Here is a 16,798-nt window from a genome sequence, read left to right as displayed (position 1 = left end):
TTCGGAAGCTAGAGTGATTTCCACAGACAGACAGACGGACGGACATTGCTAAATCGATATAGAATTTTATGCTGATCAAGAATATATATAAATATTGGGATGTGTGAAATTTGAAGACAATCGGACACTTATATCACATTTTATAAGAATTATAATTAACTAACTAACTAATCAGGCTAACCGACTGAATATGCCTAATTCCTGTGCAATTCTGCAAAATGTCACAATAGGAATACAGCTTTATTATATAATTGTAAGGATTCCGGAAATATTCCCATCGATCGAATATTTCTTTGCATGTTGATAGTCCATCTCACCACCACTGCCTTATTAAGTTATTTTTACATTTAACAGTAACGCAAACGATTTTTACCCTCTACTCGAAGCTTTATGCTTTTTCCTACTAATACATATTTCGAAACATATTTCCCAGAATGTCAAGAATTTATTAATGAAATCCATCACGTTTGGTAATTGACCAGCAGCGATAAAGAGCTCCACCACCATTTTAGCCATTCATTACCACATGTGTTAAGAAGCCAATCTAAATAAAGTTGGGTCACATGAATTAATTTCGGAATCGTGATTATGGCCTCTTGCAAATAATTCACTCTTGAACTGTATAATTTCTAATTGTTGCTGTAGTTGTTGTTGTTGTTGTTGTTACGATAACAAGTAATGTTATCAGAAACAACAACAATAACACGGCAGCGAAAAGAATTGGCCAATATAAATCATGAACGCTGGTGGTGATGACCAAATGAATAGCATTGCGTGTAGATGCTTCAGGCCAATGCTCCTTCGATATTCGTTCGTGAGAATGATTGAATCATCAAAAGATTTTCTTTTTTTTTTTTTTTTTTTGTTTTGTTGTGGCCATAGAAATATCGAAACAAAACAGAGAGCCGAAAAAAATGAATAAATTTTCTTTTTGAAAGGAATATAAAAGTCAAATTGTTTTTGTGCTGGTAACTGTTAAAGAAAACTTTGGTGGTGTGACATGGGGCCCACAAGGACGGGGGGTGGGGCCAAAATGTCAATCAAAATTTGAATAGAAGCAAGAATATCATTCATTTATTTTGAGGCAGGCATCCATCCATCCAACAATCGAAACACTCAAACAAGCGAACATACATATGTACAATGTCATAATAGGAGAAACAGATGAAGAAGAACAACAACAGCAATACAATAACAACAAAAAAACCGAAAAGATATAAATTGAAAGTCCAATACAGATTGAAAAAAAAAAAGAAACAATCTATTGACAATGATTTATGTAAGACCGAGAGATTTTTTGATTGAAGATGGAAGACCGACAAACCGACTTTGATGTGTGACAGTATTTGTTTTTCTGAAGAAAACAAAAAAAAAAAAGAAAAAACTTTGAAAACAATTTTAACAAGAACAATCCAACAAATTTGTATATGTATGGTTGCTTTTTCGAATGACAAAGTTTCCTCAGAAGATTTTCAGAAATAAATTTGATAATTGTTTTACAATTCCTAATAATTTTTATCTTCAAAAGAAAATTTGCATAAAGTTGTTTTCTATCCAAGGCTGAGCATGGCAAAAATGAGAACATTTGGTGACATATTTACAATTCTATATAAATTTATGAACATTGTTTTTCAATTAAACTTTTATCGCATCAATAGATATTTAAAAGATAAAAGAAGGTATTTTGAAAAATATTTGATGTTCTCATATTAGATGGGAAACAGGGAGTGAAATTTTCAGAAAACTATAAAGAATCCATAAATAAATAGTGAATTTTTAAACCCTAAGCTATATAGCAAAGTGTATCATCGAAATAACGGTTTAAGACCCTACATCTCTTTGGATCAAATCTGTTTCAGGGCATTTGGAGTCGATATAGCGATGTCCATCCCTCCGTCTGTCTGGCTGGTGCACATGATAACTCTCGAAGGAAATAACCGATTTGAATCAAACTTGGTACATTGTAAAATTTTTACCAAACTTGGATCGTGTTCGGAGATGGGCAAAATCGGTCCACTCCTGCTGGTACTACCTCCACAAAAAGGTCGAAGTTTAAAAAAAACAAGTCAAATAGTATCAGTCTCTTTTGTCGAGATATGTATACCCCCAGCCTTGAGTTGTGATTATTCTGTTTACCCTTTATGGGGGAGGTTCCGAAGCAGTTGGCCAATATTGTCCGAATCGTATCTGACTTAAGGCTGAGATATATATTACAACGTGTCATATTTGGACTATATCGTCTACTTCCTTTTTTGACCTTTGTGGTTTAGGAAGGAGTGGACCAATATTCTCCATCTTCACATCAGATCTTGTGTTAGTAGAAATAATGGGATGTGTGAAATATGAAGAGAACTGCATGCTTATTTCGGATTTTTAATTGTTTTGGTTATACAAAAATTTGACCCTATGTGGGGGAGGTACTAGAAGGAATGGTCCGATCTCTTCCATCTTCATAACAGATCTTATGGAAATATTTATGTGTGCCAAGTCTAAATGGAATGGGATGGTAATATCGCTTTTTATGAGTTTAATGTATATTAAAATTTTGACTTTTTGTGGGGGAGGTACCAAAAGTAGTGGACCGATATATTCCATCTTAACACCAGATCTTGGGTTCAAAAAAGTATTGGGATGTGTGACATTTTAAGACAATCGGACTCTGACATCATATTTTATAAGAGTTGTAATTATTCAAAATTTTGACCCATTGTGGGGGAGGTACTTGATGGAGTGGACCGATATTGCCCATTTTTGCACCTGACCTAGTACTGACACAAATATTAGGATGCGCAAAGTTGGAGCAAAATCGGATTATCGTTTCTCTTACTGTGCAGTAAATTATTTTCTTTGAAAATATTGACAATTTGTGGGGGATGCACCAGAAGGAATGGACCGACATTGTCCATCTCCGAACTCAATCTAAGTTTGACAATAATATTACGATGTACCAAGTTTGGATCAAATCGGATACTCCCTTCGAGAGTTATCCAGCCAGACAGACAGACGGACGGACATCGCTAGATCGACTCCAAATGTCCTGAAACGGATTTGGTCCAAAGAGACCTAGGGTCTAAAACCGTTATTTCGATGAGGCACGTTTTGACCGTATCAAATGATATATACCATATGGCTGAGGGTATAAATATATTATATTGCGCAAAAAAATAAAGGGTAATCCGGTTTTGCTCGATCTTTGCAAATCCAGGTGCGAAAATGGACAATGGACTATCATGTAGCTCCCCCCAAAAGGGTCAAAATTTTAAATATTTTTAAATCTTATAAAATGTGAAGTAAGAGTACGATTGTCTTCAAATTGCGCATATCATGATATTTGTAAAAACCCAAGGCCTGGTGTAAAGAAGCTATATATCGGTCCACTGCTTCTGGTACATCCCCCACAAAAGGTTCAAAATGTTGAATATGCATGAAGCCCTTAAAACGCGAAATTAACATCCAATTCCATTCAGACTTGGTACATCTCAATATTTCCATCCACACAATATCGGTTATAAAGATGGTAGAGATATGACCACTTTTTCTGGCACCTCCCCCACACAGGGTCAACGTTTTGAATAGCCAAAACGATTATAATATCCGAAACAATCACCCTGTTCTCTTTATATTTCACACATACCATTATTTCTGCTAGCACTAGATGTGCTGTGAAGATGGGATATATCGGTTCAATACTTCTACTAATTCCCCCACAAAAGGTCAAAATTTTGAACATCCATGAAGCTCATAAAACGCGATTCCATTCAGACTAGGTACATTTCAATATTTTCATCTACGCAAGATCTGTTCTAAATATGGTAAAGATAAGACCATCTTTTCTGGTACTTGAAAAACAAAATGCTCAATGATAGCAAAATAAGCATCTAATTTTCTTCAAATTTCACACATTCAAACAAGACCTCTTGTCTGCGAAACACCTCTGGTACCTCACCTACAATGGGTCACAATTTTCAATACTTTTATCTGGCATATCTGGCGAAACAAGTCAGCGATTCTTTACAACTTGCTATATCCTAATATTTATCTCAACCAGAAAACTGAGATGAATATAATTTTATGATTTCGCATAAAATTGGATATACATGGTGAGATAAAAAAACTGCAACAAAGTCAAACGCCATAATTTTTACATTTTTTTTAATATTATTGAATGAAAGCAAAAAAATGTCGGAAATAGCATCAAATTTTAGAATAGGTTTAGATTTGTTTGAATTGATCACTTTTGACACGAATTATGAACTTCAAACGGCCAACGAAACCGTCACACGCTGCCCGAATGTTGATCTACGGTATTTTGGCCCATTCCCGGCGAAGCGCTTGCTTGAGGTGATCGGCACTTTGGTATTTTGCCAACCTTGCTTTCCAAAATATTCCAGACCAACACCGGAGATTTTGGTGGCCATTGGGCCCTGGAAATGAAGTGATGAACCTCATTTTGTAACCATTCTTGAGTGGCGTGTGCTGAGTGTTATGGTGCTGAGTCCTGTTGGAATGTCCAAGGTCTGCGGCCAAAATGTGTGCCTGGCCAATGTTTTAAGGCATTTATTCTGATGCCACCGTCGATTAATACGAGCGGAGAGGACCATCGGCTGTTATGGCGGCCCCCACCATCACCATGGCCGGCGGATGAGTTCTGGTGGCCAACCGAAGGTGCACATTTTCAGTTGACCTCTTTGGCAAGAAAACACGATCATTTTGTTTGGACAACGAATGTTTTCTTATCGGAGAAATCCAAATGACCACTTTCGGCCAAGCGAAGCAACTCTTCATATATTTTGAGTCTATTTTCTTTCAGTTGCGGTGTAAGTTCTTGCACTTTTTGGAATTTCAATGGATTTACCCCGAGTTAATTTTTTAATATTTGTCGAATGGAATATTGCGATATGTTCAGCTCACGAGCCATTTTTCGGCCACTGCGACGCGGATTTCGATCAAGTCGCTTCTTTGCTTTTCGAACCATTTCTGCTGATGTTGCTGTTTTCTTCCGTCCACTTCCTTGATGTCGGGCTACGCTACCAGTATCACGGAAGCGATGGTACGAAACACAAAAGATTTATTCACATTTAAATGCTGGAGTTCTCTAACGATAGCCACTTGTGGTTTTCCAGCCACACTTAAAATCCATCACGAATAACTTTTTTCTGAAAAATTCTCTCGAAAATACTTTTGTACGCTTGTAAACAATATAATGAGCTGTCACTGGAATATCTTTTACAGGTGTTGGATTCGAAACTAACTAAGGTAGGACGCTAAAATTTCGCACAGATCAATATTTTCTGTGCAGACAGGTCAAGTTCGAAGATGTGTATATACGGTACTCCCCGATATTCGATATTTTGATGATTTTAGCCACATTTTTCAATGGATTTTCCTGAAATTCAACCAAAAATACCGAATAGTACTTTATTTGATTTTAGGTGAAGCTATAAATTCTAAAATTTGATACTTAGATTACTAATTGATATTTGGCAGTGGTTTGGAAATGCGGCCAATATTTGTACGAAAAGTACAAAATGGTCCTAAATTAGGTATTGGTTGAAGGGATAGGTCTGTAATCCTCAAATTTGATATTGAGGTCTCTGTTGGTATCCGTGGTTAAGATATGGAGGTGGTTTTGGAAATGTGTACTATATTTGTACGAAAAGCACTAATTGATACCAAATTTGGTATTAGGTGAAGGGATAGAGCTGAATTCCTGAAATTTAATAAGGATGTCACTGTTGGTGTCTACAGTTGAGATAAGGAGATGGTTTTGGAACTGCAACTATGAACGTATGTGCAAAATACCACAAATAGAGATGGAATTCTGAAATTTGTCACCGTTGTTATACCCTACAACACTATGTGTTGGGGGTATTATAAGTTTGATTGGGCCAAAAATTATGTAACACCTCGAAATATTGGTTTCCCACATAGGAAAGTATATATGGATCTTCCTATCTCGCCGAGCTGAGTCGATCTAGCTATGTATGTCCGTCCGTCCGTCTGTCCATGTTAATTTGTAATCACTCTACAGGTCGCAGTTATGGCCCGATCTTCGAAATTTGGAATGAAGGTGGGGCTAGTGTCAGAATAGAACCCTATTTCTTTTGGAGATGATCGCATAATATTTAGGGGCTGAAATGGATCAAAAACTGAAAAAATTCGTGATTTTGCAGTTGCTCTACAGGTCGCAATTATAACCAATCAAAGCGGAAGTTAGCATGGAGCTGGAGTTTAGGGCTGGGCAGAAGCCTTCCAATTTTGGTGGTCATCGGGTAATATTTAGTGGGTGAAATAGACCATAATATTTGTGTTAAATAAAAGTCAAATTTTCGATAAAACCGCGAATATTTTTAATCCCGACGAAATAAGAAATAGACGAACAGGTCAATTCTGACCGTTACGTAGATGCCGATAGTAAATATATCGGATATATACAGCAAAATATATACAATGTGTATATACAAAGGAAGAGGATGATAATTAGAATGATTATATCTCAAGAATGGCTGGACAGATTTTGACAAATTTTGTCAATTCCTATTCCTATATTTTGTAATATTTTTCACCTTACAACACAGGTTGGGGATATTATATAAGTTTTGCAAATATCGTCCGATCCTCACGAAAATTTTCACAAGGATAGGGTTGGGCTCAGAAGGGCTAGCCCTATTGTTTTTAAATATGTCCACAAAATATTAGGGGTTAAAATGGACCAGCAACTAAAAATTTTCCTGATTTTGCAGCCGTCATAAAGGTCACAAATAGAAACCAGATAACACGGAATCTCGCATAAAGTTAGAGTTTAGGACAGCGAGTACAATGGACCACTAATTCAGTGTGAAAAAATACCAGCATTACTTACAGGCGATATCTGAAATACACAAAAGGCGATCTTCTGGCTTTGTTATGCTGATTTCGTTGACAAATATAGCCAAATATCGTAGAGAAGCAATTCATATAGATGAGTCTAAATTTGGGGATACAGAGGGGCTTCACAGAGGGGTTCAGATTACCCTAAACAGAAATGTTTTTCCGATTACACAATTGAAGCCAATCGACACGCCTGTGAAGAGAGTTAAGGACAGGGAAGAATTCTATTCCAACTAACAGCACGACGGAGTGCATAAATATTGGGCAAATGTCCCTAGTCAAAACCTAATTTCAAATTCCAATATGGATTTGGACATAAGGGGGCTTCTAACATATTGTAGTGTTGTAGGGTATTACATAGTCGGCCCCGCATGACTATAGCCTTTGCTTACTTGTTTTTTTATGTGAAACTCCAAGTAAAAAATATGTAACTCCTTGACTTATATTAGATTGGTAGAAAAAAACAGAAGATGCAAACATTATTTCAATTACCCTTCTATTTTGGAAAAAAAAACCTTGGTCTACAAAATTTCAAATCGTAGTCTTAAATCTGGTCCATTTTTTGCACATTGTAATAAACCTGATACACTTTGAATATATCTTAATATCTTTTAGGAACATTAAAAAAATCAGGCCTTATATCGGGAATTAGAAACTCGACAAAATGTTCTTAGTCCAGAGAGGCGAGTGTTTTAACAACATATCTCAAAAAAAAAAAAAAAATATTGAGAAAAACATTATTAAAACTATAATTCAATAACTAATAAACATGAAAAACTGTTTTATAAGAAACAGAAAACATAGAAATCATGGATCTTTTTAGGATATTTTAAGCTCTTCTGATAAGAAATCTTGAAGCTTGTTGAAATATGCCATTCTGACCATGCATTTTAAAATGACTCCAGTCAAACATTTCAGATATACTAAGAATATTTCTTTGCCGACTTTCTTGATGTTTAAGAAATGTTCAGTTAATTGAAATTTCAGGATTAAATAGAAAATTGAAGAAAAGTTTGTCTTCCGAATTGTGGCAATACAAAACTTTGTTTCCCAAGCTGCCAATGCCAATTTATAAATAGAGCCGTCGGTATTCTGTAGTCAGCTATTAAATAATACAGGTTGAAAGTTTTCGGCATTTTTCCAATTTTGACCTTGGAAAAGACCTGTTTCAAAAACTGTTGTGAGTCCCCATTTTGCCATTGGCTATCTAATTTTTCAACAGCATTTCCTGAACTTTGGCATTTCAAATTTCCGGTGGGTGGAAAAATTAGCCATTCTTCCTAGCTCTCCTTTAATTTGATACCTGTAGCAGCAGTGGAAGCCATGTTATGACCATTCCACTTGACTTTTTGCGGAATTTCTTACTTCCTTCCTAACTATATTAGACTATGGCAAAAAAAAACAAAATAAAATCAACTTAAATATGCATAACATGCCATATTAAAGTTTGACTTAACTTTTGCCTTTTCTTCAACTTTCTAGGAATTTCCATCATCGTCGTCGTCGTCATCATCATCATCTCATCTCAATTTAGTTGGAGTTTAGTCATGTTGACTTAATATTTTTCATTTCTAATTTAAGTTGGATAAACAAGAAAATTAAACTTTGCGCTTACCTTCTACTAGCATGGACATGTTGGTGCTGCTCTCCGTGTTGTTGTTGTTGTTGGTGCTGTTACGGCTGCTTTTGTTGGAACTTTATACATTTGTTGTAATCCAAAGTATGTAGTTGGGATAGAACTTGGCTAAGTTTGTAATGTGTTTTTGTTGTTTTTTTTTCACTTTGTTAATAATTTTTTATTAAAGTTTTTATTTATCCTTTTTTGTTGCCTTGTTTTTGTAGGGGGGTCACTTTAAGGGAATTTTTTTAGATATATTTTCCTTTTTTAATTATATTTAATATTAATTATTCATTTTAATGGTTTTAGTATTTCTGACTCGCCATTTTTTGATTTTTTGTTAGAATTAGTTTTATTTCATTATTTTTATTTCACTTCACATGCACTTTGTGTATTTATGGGGTAGGTAATTTTTCTAAATCGTGTCGTGGTAGTTGGCAATATTTCATTGAGTTTTAATTTTTTTTGGTTTGCCTGTGGGATATTTTTAATAATTATTTTTTATTTATTTGTTTTATTTTATTTATTTATTTTTTTTTTTGTAACCACAATTTCTAATTTATTTTTTAATTATATTTTTTAACACTTTGTTTTTTTTCGGTTATTGTGGTTTGGAAGAGAAAGTCCTTTTCGTGGTTGGGGCTTTTGTCACTGTTTGCTTCAGAAGATCTAAGACTTATTTATGGTTACTTTTTCTTATTTGTTTCAAATATGATTCTATTTTTTCAACTTTTTATATATTTTCGTTCTTATTTTTAATTATCTATATTTATGATTATGAATTAGTATGGAGATTCTTTTCACATTTACACAGGTATATAAATTTCTGCAAGAAAATATTTAGAAGAAATATTTAGGAATTTATTAAAATATTATTAATTTTTTTTAATAAAGAAAAAAAAATCACTCACACCCAAATAACAATTAAAAAATTATAATTTTTATAACTCTCATTTTTTTCACAAAATTTTGAGTACCCCTCACACTAATCACCACCAGCACAAACATTCACACCAAAAATCACCACAACATAAATTGCATTAAATAAATATTAACGCGCTTGCATCCCATTGTGTCTTGCCCGAACATGAACCACAACTTCTTTGGAATCTTGGCGATTAAAATGGCAACACAAATGCATCTATCATCATCACCAGCAGCAGTAGCAGCAAGCAAGACTCACTTGTACCAGAAACCTCCAACAATGTACTCAGTTTTACTCCATGAAAAAACTCTCACTCTCATCTCATTCCACCGCACAAAAATACAAATGAAAAGGGAAAACTTACTTTCAAACACGCGCTTTTATTTTATTTCTTTAATTTGTTTTCATTCTTTTTTTTTATTATTTCATGCAAACACTCACACATGCACTCCACACATATTGACATTTGCACACACTCACACACATACATCCAGCCATATATATATATAAACATATATGTACAACACGCACGCTAGCACGCATTTGGATACGCCAAAGAGTGGAACCAACCGTATGCAAGAAAGGATACTTTGTGAATAAGAAAAGTTCAAAACAAAACGCACCCATAGCCATTGAGCGAGCGAGCAAACGACCAAGCCAGCCAGTGTTGCTTGCGATGCTCTCAACACCTGCTCTCTTTTGGGGGGAATTTTCATTTTTTTCTCTTCCTCTCTCTCTCTCTCGTTGCAAAAATTACTCTCTTGTGACACACTGACTGACTGAGCAAAGGACTTGGCGTAACATTTACATTCTTCTGTGTGTTCCTTTTTTTTTTGTTGTTTTGTTTTTGTAAATTCCAACTACCGTCGCTTTGGTCTCACTAGGCTGGTTGCCAGCAACAACTAGAAAATGTCGACTCGCACTGAATAGTTATCCCGCAGGCTGTGATGGCATGTAATATATATGTATGTAGTTTTGTTATAAATATATACGCATAGATATGCGCCAATGCACAGTGGTGCGTAGAGAAGTAAATTAAAAAAAAAAACAACAAGGAAAGGTTAAAAGACCAACTACATCATACCCTACACCACTATGTGTATTTAGTAGAGCTCACATAACAAATAAGTTTATATGGGGAATTTATGTGAAGTAGATCATACCAACTATGAACCGTATGACATTGCTGAATAGTACATGATATGACTTTGGATAATATTAAACAAGTTAAATAGTATCAATCGGCTTTGCCGAAAGATTTATATCCCCAGCCTTGAGTTATGCTTATTCTAGCTCTTGTAACGGGGGAGGTTCCGAAGCAGTTGGCCAATATTGACCAATTTGTATCTGGCCTAAAACTGATAACAACGTGCCAGATTTGGACTATATCGACTACTTACCATACTTTATGTGAGGTATGTGCAAATTTTTGGAAAATGTGGAAATATTCGCAAGCTATGACAGATCTAAGTAGTGGAAATGGTGTCCCTTTGTGGGTGGGGAACCAGAACTGGTTGGCAGATATCTTAACAACAGATGCGTTAGCACAAAATTTTTGGTTGTGTGAAATTTGAAGAGAGTTGGATGCTTATTTTGTTTCCTTTGAGCGTTTTATTTTTCAAAAATCATGTACCCTATGGAGGTAACAGAAGAAATGGTCCGATCTGTACCATCTTTATACCAAATATTGTGTTTATGGCAATATTGAGATGTGGACATTCAAAATTTTGACCCCTTGTGGGGGAGGTACCAGAAGGATTGAACCGATATCATCCATCTTCACTGCAGATCTTGTGTTAGTAGAAATAATGGGATGTGTGAAATATGAAGAGAACCGGATGCTTATTGCGGATTTTATGATAGTTTTGGTTATTAAAAACTTTAAACCTTTGTGGGGGGAGGCAACAGCAAAAATGGCCCTATCTCTACCATCTTTATAATAGATCTTGTCTTGATGGAAATATTGAGATGTGCCAAGTCTGAGTGGCATCAGATGTTAATTTCGTGTTTTATGAGCTTCATGGATATTCAAAATGTTGACCCTTTGAGGGGATGGTACCACAAGGAGCGGACCGATTAATTCCATCTTCACACCACACTTTGGCTAAATAAAAATATCGTGACTTGTGTAATTTGAAGCCAATCGGTTAATTACATCATATTTTATAAGAGCTATACTTATTCAATATTTTGACCATTTCTGGGGGAGGTACTTGATGGAGCGGAGAGGTGTGATCCATTTTAGGACCTGACCTAGCGCTGATGCAAATATTACGATTCGCAAAGTTGGGGCAAAATCGGATTTTCCTTCCTCTTTATGTGGAGTAAATTGATTTCCTTGAAGATGTTGACAATTTTGTGGGGTAGGTACCGGAAGAAATGGTCCGATCTCTACTATCTTTATAACCGATCTTGTGTTGATAGAAGTACTGAGATGTACCAAGTCCAAATGGAATTTGATGTTAATTTCGCGTTTTAAGGTCTTCATGGATAGTCAAAATGTTGAGCCTTTTGTAGGGGAGGTACCAGGAGGATTGAACCGATATATTCCATATTCACACCAGACCTTAGGTTAATAATAATACTATGATGTGTGTAATTTGAAAACAATTGGACTCTTACTTCACATTTTATAAGTACTTGATGGAGTCCATTGCCCATTTTCACACCTGACTTTTGTTATTAGGATTTGCAAAGTTCGAGCAAAATCGAATCATCCTTTATTTTTTGTGCAGTAAAATATTTTTTTGAAAACTTCGATCTTTTGTGGAGGTGTGGACCGATACTGCCCATCTCCGAACTCGATATAAGTTTGACAATAACATTAAAATGTACCAAGTTTGGACCAAATCGGATAGTCCCTTCGAGAGTTATCGTTCGCAACAGCCAGACAGACAGACGGACGGACAGCACTAGATCGACTCCAAATGTCCTGAAACGGATTTGTTCCAAAGAGACCTAGGGTCTAAAAACCATTATTTCGACTAGGCACATATCAAATTATATATACCCTCTCTAGCCATATGGCTGAGGGTATAAAAATATTTATTATAATATACCGGACCGGAACGGGATATGAAAATATCTATCCAATCTGGGATAATATAACATATATGGTGAGTAGTAACCGTAAATCGGAAGAAGATGTACATCGAGGTATATTCGAGCTATATTTTTTGCAGTGACCGTCGGAAGTGCCAAAATTCATCCATTTGGGCTGATATTAGACCTTTGGTGCACAAAAAAAAACCTAAAATCGGATAAAGATATATATGGGAGCTATATCCTAATCTGATCCGATCTCGATAAAACTTGACGGAGTTCTTTTTGAGCTCTATTAGTTCTGTTATCAAATATCATTCTTGTGAAGTGCATATTACTCATGTAAGGGACTTACAATTTCACATCGGATTAAACATGTATATGGGAGCTATAGCTATATTTTCACAAATTTTGATGTACTTTCTTCTAAACTGAATTCTGTCGGATGTGTCAAAATTCAGGTCATTTGAACAGATATTGACCATTTGGTGCACAACTAACCCGAAAACGGTTGAAGTCTGAACCGATCTTGATAAATATTGGCAGAGGTATTTCTGGGCGGTATCTGATACCTGGTTCCAAATATCACTATTATCGAATATATATTACCAATGTGAGGGACTAAAACGCCAAATCAGGTGAAACATGTATATGGGAGCTATAGCTATATCTGAACCGATTTTCACTAAATTTGAAGAACTTATTGGTCGAATGTATTCAGTAGGAATTGCCATAATTCAATTCATTTGGGCTGATATTAGCCATTTGGTGCACAATTAACCCGACATCGGTTGAAGATATATATGTAAGAACCGATTCTCGACAATTTCATGGTCCAAACAAATATTGTTTGGAAAATTTCATATCAATCTGATAATAAATGATGACCTGTATTTTGTTCACAAAAATACATGGACGGACTGACATGCATAAATCGTTTCCGAAAGTGATTCCATGATCCTCAAAAGTAACTATTGGCTTATCCCGCTTCCTTCTCGATGATACAAATAAATGCACAAAGACATATGACCCTTACCACTATGTAGATGTGTGTATACACGAGCTTTTTGATACAACATTTGTGGAGAAGGTACCTAAGCGAGTTTAGCGATATTGTCATTCTTTGAAATAGATCTAGGCTTTGTAAAAATATTATTATTATATTATTATTATCGTTCAACCCAGCCAGCCAGAGAGACATTTGGATATGATATGGAAAACCAAAAATCGGTGATTTTCAGCGGCAAATAATTTAAACCTTACATTCAAATATTAAAGTCACTGTTTCAAACTTCGGCTTTTGTCGTCACCATTGCTTTAGCCCATTTCTTTCTTAACATTTGATTTTGTTGTTGTTGGGGCTTCTCAAAATAATCCAATTGTGTGTGAGTTTTGGGTGGGTTTTGTTTTGGAGTACAACACGAGAAAGTGAGAGTTATGCCTCGCACATCCGAAGAGAACGAAAACACCAAAAAAAAAAATAATTATGGAGAAAGTAAGTGAGAGACGTGGAATGTGTGTGAGAGAGAGTTTATCATCAGAGTAGCCGAATAACCGACATTTACAGGAGGAAAAAAAAAACCAAAGACATTTCTATGCTGCTGCTGTTTCTTTTATTTCTTGTTGGCTCTCCTTGTTTTGTTAAGGAAATGTAGGTTAGTTAACACACATACACACACGCACACAGCGGCATGCGGCACGCACTCCCAACTCAACACTTGGCCACACTTCAGCACATTTCTGGGGAGTAACAAAACCACCAGCAGGCAGCAGCATTCACCACTAAAGGGAAAACGTCGTGGAAAATAAAACTCACACAAAATAAAAGAATTCTCTCTCTTTTTTTTGGTGGCTCAACAACATACCACGAATCTTTATTTTATAACACAACACAAAAAAGAACTATTTCTATTATTTTCGTTTTTTTAATATTTTTTCTCACAATGTTTTTTTTATTTTTTAACATTGGTTTTAGTATTCTCCTATTATTTTTTCTTGAATTTTTGTTGGTGTTGTTGAAAAATATTTACACTTGGGGAATTTCGAAGCACTTTAAAATTAAAACAGGACACCACAAATTTCTTTATTTTTTTTATTATTCTCTTATTCTTATTTAATGATGTTTCGTTTTCAAGTAACTATTTTTATAATTTTCTATTATTTATTTCTTTTTTAAATAATTAATCACTAAAGTATTTTTCTTTTGTTTGTTTCTACTTTTTCTATTCTGTTGCTACTTTTTTCTTTTTTTTTTTCTCAAAAAGTTGCTATCTTCTTAATTATTTTTATTAAGCACACAACATTTCCTATGAATGGTTCGTCGGCGACTGAACGGTTTTTCCGATTGACGTAATCCTTTAGGCTACGTGTAGCCAAATTTCCCAGTATTTTGTGGTGCTTTAATACTCCCCAAAACACAAATTGAATGCGTGTCGTCGTCGTCGTCGTCCTGTTGCAAAAGTCCTCTCTCATTAACCGTTATTTACATGTAAACAGAATGTTACATTTACTCGCTCTCACTCACTGTGTTTATTCCATAACTTTATGCTCCACCAGGTTAATAGCTCTCCAAATGTAAATATATTGCGACAAATGTTAACAACTTTGGCGTTTTAATTCTGGAGGTGTCGATTTTAAGCTGATAACTTTTGGGATGATTTGTCAAAATTTGATGGAGCAAAGACTTTAAAAATAGATTATGAGAATATTTTTTGAAGGACCTTGAATGGGCACAAACCTTAGAGAATATTTTTTTGAATCACAACATAGCTTGGTTAAGATTATTTACATGAAGGATTCAAGGGTTTTTAATGGGGAATTTTTTAAGAATATTTATATTTAAAAACAAGTAACAAGTAAAAAAGCTGTAAGTTCGGCCGAGCCGAACTTTGAATACCCTCCACCATTTGGTACAAAATTGGCAATTTTCAAAAAAATAAAACCCTTAAAAATTCTGTTGAAATCTTAAAAATACCGAATGTAGCCGTATATTGGGGTCTGTACGACGACGTGGACCTGCTTAGGCAACTTTTGACAAGCTATTACAATATTCAAATGCGAATCTTGAAAAAAATCTGTTTATAATGTAACCATGGGAGTTCTAAAACGTGGACCTGCACAGACAATTTTTTGTCATAGGCTGTAGTATCCATTACGAACATCAAATACCAAATTTGAAACAATTCTGGTAAATAATATCACTAAAATCATTAGAATACCGAATATCGGGTGGTACCGTTATATGGGGGCTATACGAAGAAGTGGACCTGCATGGCCCATTTTCTGTTTTATGCTGTAGTATCTATGACGAACTTCAAATACCAACAATTTGAAACAATTCCGGTAAATAATGTCACTAAAATCAGTAGAATACCGAATATCGGGTGGTACCGTTATATGGGGGCTATACGAAGACGTGGACCTACATGACCCAAAAGTCCTGCAGACATAATACACCTTTGAGTAAAATTTTATCAACCTACTACATTTCGTTCGGAAGCTAGAGTGATTTCCACAGACGGATAGACGGACGGACATTGATAAATCGACATAGAATTTTATGTTGATCAAGAATATATACACTTTGTGGGGTCTAAAATGTATATTTCGAGGTGTTACAAACGGAATGAAAAACTTAATATATCCTCCATACTATGTTGGAGGGTATAAAAAAGCTGCTATGTTTGGCCGGGCCGAACTTTTAATACTTTCCACCATTTTGAAAGGACTTTAAAAATAAAAAAAGAAATCCGTTAGAAAAACCTTTTGAAATGAAACCCCTTACGAAGACATTTTCCTTCATAAGTATTTTTTTTTTTTTTGTGACAGGCTGTAGAAGCCATTACGAACTTCATCTACGAAATTTGAAAAAATTCTGGTGAACAATACCGCTAAAATCATCAAAATACCGAATATAGAGAGATTTCATTATATGGGGGCTATACGAAAACGTTTTCCTTCACAAGTAATAACCATTACGAACTTCAAACTCTACATTGGAAACAATTCTGGTAAAATATGTCGCTAAAATCATCAAAATACCCAATATTGTAGTACCTAATGGGTACTACTTCAACTACGAAACCGAGAAGTTTACGCTGATCAAGAATATAATTACTTTGTTGGGTCTGACATGAGTATGAGTGCAGTAGAGCTAGAACTCTTAAATTTAGAATGAGAGTCACTGATGAGTGTATGATATTTGTATTCCGCACTATAAATGTGCGAAAAGTATTGAAATGTACTATATTTAGTACAATTTTTTTCATGTGAACGGTTGGAGCTATAAACTTGACATTTGAAATGGGATTCAATGTTTAGACGTAGAGTCGATATAAGAAGCT

The 16,798-nt window shown here is 35.1% G+C and overlaps 1 protein-coding gene across 1 annotated transcript in view; it reads right to left on the bottom strand.

Annotated features, from left to right (window-relative positions):
- The window catches only part of LOC101889291 (sodium channel protein 60E), a 585,783-nt gene extending 571,128 nt beyond the window's left edge, over nucleotides 1-14,655 (bottom strand). Inside the window, exons 1-2 of the mRNA XM_059127843.1 lie at nucleotides 14,486-14,655; nucleotides 8,486-9,314 (exon numbers count right to left, since the gene is read on the bottom strand). The gene's annotated coding sequence lies outside the window, so the exon portion shown is untranslated. The remainder of the gene's footprint in view (nucleotides 1-8,485; nucleotides 9,315-14,485) is intronic.
- Between the last annotated feature and the right edge of the window lie 2,143 nt (nucleotides 14,656-16,798).

The sequence above is a fragment of the Musca domestica genome, unplaced genomic scaffold, assembly GCF_030504385.1.
Source record: "Musca domestica strain aabys unplaced genomic scaffold, Musca_domestica.polishedcontigs.V.1.1 48, whole genome shotgun sequence".
Taxonomy (NCBI): Eukaryota; Metazoa; Arthropoda; class Insecta; order Diptera; family Muscidae; genus Musca; species Musca domestica.
This window is presented reverse-complemented; position numbering and strand designations above follow the sequence as displayed.